Raw genomic sequence first — 4,027 nt, 5'->3', positions numbered from 1 at the left:
GTTGCCCGTGGGGGGGGGGGGGGAGGTTTGCAGCTGGCTGGCAGTATGGGGGGAGGTTTGCAGCCTCCTTGCTATTGGCTGGAGTGCCTGGCCAGCTGCAAACCCTGCCCCTCACTCCCGGCTGGCTGCAACCCCCCCGCCCCGCTTCCATGGGACACTCCACCCACCCCACCAGTCTCAGTTCACCAGCCGCACCTGTTCTGGACTCATTCAAAAAGCATTTGGATGTTTATCTTGCTGGGGTCATTTGACCCCAACAGACTTCCTGCCTATGGCAGAGGTGCTGGACTTAATCTCGCAAGGTCCCTTCCAGCCCCTAATATCTATGAAATCTATGAAAACAGTGACTGGGCTCCCAGGAACCAAGTACAGTAGAAGTTCTGTTATCTGGCATCTTACAACCCGGCATGGTCCACTAGCCAGCATGCCGGCTTGTAAGATAAAGTGAAACTGGAAGTGCCCATCATGGCATTTCTGGTTTCTCCGAGCCCCCATGGCCTGGTGCAAAACAGCCTGTGCTGCTGAGCCCCCATGGGCTGGAGGCATAACAGGCTGTGTGGGACCCGCCTCCCTGTCCTGCAGGCAGAGTACAGGTGATCAAAAATGGCCCCGCAGGAGGGGAAGGATCCTGCGGGAGGAGCGGAGGGACGCCCCAGATGTGGTGTGAGAAGCGGCGGCCGGGGCCGCTCAATTAACTGGCATATTTTGTTATCCGGTATCCCTCATTCCCGGGGTAATACACAGAGAAAATGAAGCTGAAACAAACACATTAGGGATTCCAATGAAGGAGGGGGAAAGTTAAAAAAAACAGTTCAGAATTGTTGTCTAGAAACTTCAGCTGGATACTTAATAGATTGTAAATCCAGAAGGGACCATTGCAGTAATCTAATCCGACTCCCTGCTTATCGTGAACCATAGAATTAACCCAATAATCCCAATATGCAGGATAACCTGCAGTGTTGAAACAGATGGGATGCAAAAAAGAGGGGATGCTTCATTCTGGAGACTGTTACATCAGTTGAAATGGTCAAAGGAGTCACATTCGAGTGTGTGTGTGAGTGTGTGTATGTGTGTGTGCATGTATATATATATACTTGTGTGTCTGCATGTGTTTCTAATATATATTTGCATGTCTGCATACACACACACACACACACACACACACACACACACACACACGTATATATAGGGGGAGGAGGGCTGGTAGTGTGGTGTGAATCAGACAAGAATACTGCCTCAGGTTTATCTGTCGTCAAGTCCTCTCACTTGAAGAATGAGTTTTTTTTTTCTTTTCATTATTCAGGCCTTTTATTGTTACAGGGGAGTCAAGGTAAGGATTTCTGTGCATCATAATTGCCTACCTAACATTGTATGTACCTTATTTAGCTATTATTTTAGAGGAAAGTGGAAATTTCTAACTCTTGAAAGCATAGCTGTAAAAGCCCTAAGTGCAAAGAGTCTTTTATATTGCTTTTGGAGCACGTAAGGACTTATAAAAAATGCCAGAGATTTTATGAAGAGTCTTAAACCATGTAAAAGCTCCTTAATTTGAAGTGCAGAAGAAACAGTGCTGTTTGGCAGTCAAGATGTACTCTTTCAGCAGCATGATGATAGTTAAGAAGAATGTGTAGGGAAAAATGGGTTCAGTCCTTTAAGGAGCCAAAACAGCTCCTTTGGAAAGGTTGGTGTACAACAGTGGTTAATAGGACTAAGAAACACAGTTTCTTATAGTAAGTTACTTCTTATACATAGTAACTGCGCAGTTAACGAGCACAGCATTATGAGATTTACCTCAACGTCAGTCTATAGATAAACAGTGAAGATTAAGACTTATTAGCTCCTGAGTCCACCTCCTTGCAAATGCTAGATGTAGTTTCACAAATTGTCTTGTAATAATTTCATTTTCCCATTATGTAAGGTACATTTATGACATGTAATCTAGAAACACATGTGCAATGACAGTACCATCACCCTACAGTGATTTGTATGATCTTTATAATAAAAAGGTAAGTATTATTCATTGGTAAAGGAGCTCTTGGCATTTTTCCTCAGCTGATCATTCTCCTTGAATTTAATTGCTGATTTCCACATGTAAATGCATGTGAAAATATAAATAAGTCTTACACCATTCTTATTTGGCTCTTATCATGCATCTTATTATTTTTCCCAACAGCAAAAATCTATGCTAAGCAAAGGAGGATTATAGCAGAAATGTATGGGCTGGAAGGACATTTTTTAGTCTCTGATCTTGCTATTACTTTTACATTAGCCTTACTGCTTGGAATAATTCTATTAAAATCAACAGGACTGCTCAATATAATGAAGATAAAAAAACATCATGAGTCTTTGCAGGATTGGCCCTCAAACTTTGTTTGAGCAACTCCAGTATAATGAAAATTTAACTTGTAATGTAATTTATTTTGATGTTTTCCTGCTGAAGAGTACTAATGATGATCTAAAAAAGCCAAGGAAACAAAGTCCTTTCCCCAGGAAAAAATCCATTCATTTGCGCAGTTGGTATAGTTTGTTTTAATGTAGCTATTTAACTTAAATTGGTTAATTTATCTTTCAGGGACCTTATTCTGGAGGTTTCTAATTGTTGAAATATATGCTGGAACATGTTGCTCCAGTGAAGCTATTTAGCAGGACTGAGGATATATATGTATCAATCACTGAAATTAACTTTAAGAAATGTTTCTTAAATTAATTAGCTCTGGTTTATGAAAGTTTATACAGCTCTGATTTTGTTAATCTGTGAGGTGCATCTCTACCCTGCCTTCTAGCTGATTTCAGACTAACATGGCCAGCTACGTCTCTCTCAAATTAACTGGATACTTTCATCTTGGGAGATACTTGATCCAATCATCAGAAATAAATCTACTCCTTTCATTTGGGGTGCCTTGAAGTCATATTTTTTCCACGTACCGTGAATACTTCTTGCTCGAGGTGTTGCAAAGGTTTAGGGTCAGTTTGTTCAATTGTCATTTGATTTGCCCCTTTGGCCTGAGATACAATTTTACTTATTAAATCCTCTGACTGCAGCTTTGACCCGGAGGTCACTTAGAACTCCAGTGATTCTTGCTGCTTCTTTCTAATTTTATTTGACATATGGCTCTAGATCAACTACCATGGTTGTTTTTGGTATTTTGTCTTTTCCAAGAACTGCTCTCCTGGCTTGCTCTTTCAATGTGTTTAGTTTTCTGATCACCACCTTATTCCCTTCAGTATTGCTTTCTCTCTCCCTTCCTCCTGTGCTGATTCATGCAGAGTAAAAACTTTCCTGACTTAGTGTGCCATTTTGAACACCCTTCATATTTTGTACCATCCCCTTCTATAGATGGCACGTTCCCAACAATCAACTCCACTATCCTCTCTTTCTCTGCTCTCCCTTTATGTGCAACCCTGACTCTCACCTCACATCCACATCCCACACTGCTGAGCATCTCTGGAGTGACCCCCAGGGATCCACTTTTCTGTTTCCCATGGAAAAACAGAAAAAAAATGTAGATTTTCCTTTTAACCAAGAAAAATGAGGATTTTTCATTTTAACAGAGAAACACATGGATTTTCCATTTTTGCAAAGGGCTCTCTGCAGGTTGGTAGAGTTTCAGCCTGCAAGGGGCAGGGGGAGGAGGGGGGAGCAGGAGGAGGGCAGTCAGGCAAGGGGCACCATGTCCATGTATGCACTCACACATGCACATAACTGCCAGGCAGCCTGGAGAGCAGACCCTGCAAGTAATCCAGGAGAGCAGATCCTCCAGATGGTGGGAAGGAGGTGGGGATTGAGGCCCCCATAGTGATGAAGAGAGGAAGGGAGTTGGGCAGGGCTGGGGCTGGGGCTGCTGCCCAGCTGGAGTGGTGCTTGGGTCCTGGGGCTGGAATATAGTTTCATGGTTGGTAAGGTCAGAAGGGACCTGAGCAGATCATCAAGTCTGACCCCCTGCCATGGCAGGAAAGAGTACTGGGGTCAAACGACCGCGGCAAGGCGTTCGTCTAGCCTCCTCTTAAAGACCCCCAGGGTAGGAGC

The 4,027-nt window shown here is 43.3% G+C and overlaps 1 protein-coding gene across 1 annotated transcript in view; it reads left to right on the top strand.

Moving 5' to 3' along the window:
- OCA2 (OCA2 melanosomal transmembrane protein) overlaps window positions 1-4,027 on the top strand; it is a 481,929-nt gene that overhangs the window by 1,267 nt on the left and 476,635 nt on the right. The window lies entirely within an intron of this gene.

This window comes from Gavialis gangeticus, unplaced genomic scaffold (assembly GCF_001723915.1).
Source record: "Gavialis gangeticus isolate Ggan-Ray unplaced genomic scaffold, GavGan_comp1, whole genome shotgun sequence".
Classification (NCBI taxonomy): Eukaryota; Metazoa; Chordata; order Crocodylia; family Gavialidae; genus Gavialis; species Gavialis gangeticus.
Note: the sequence above shows the minus strand (reverse complement) of the source record. Positions and strands in the feature narration are given on the sequence as shown.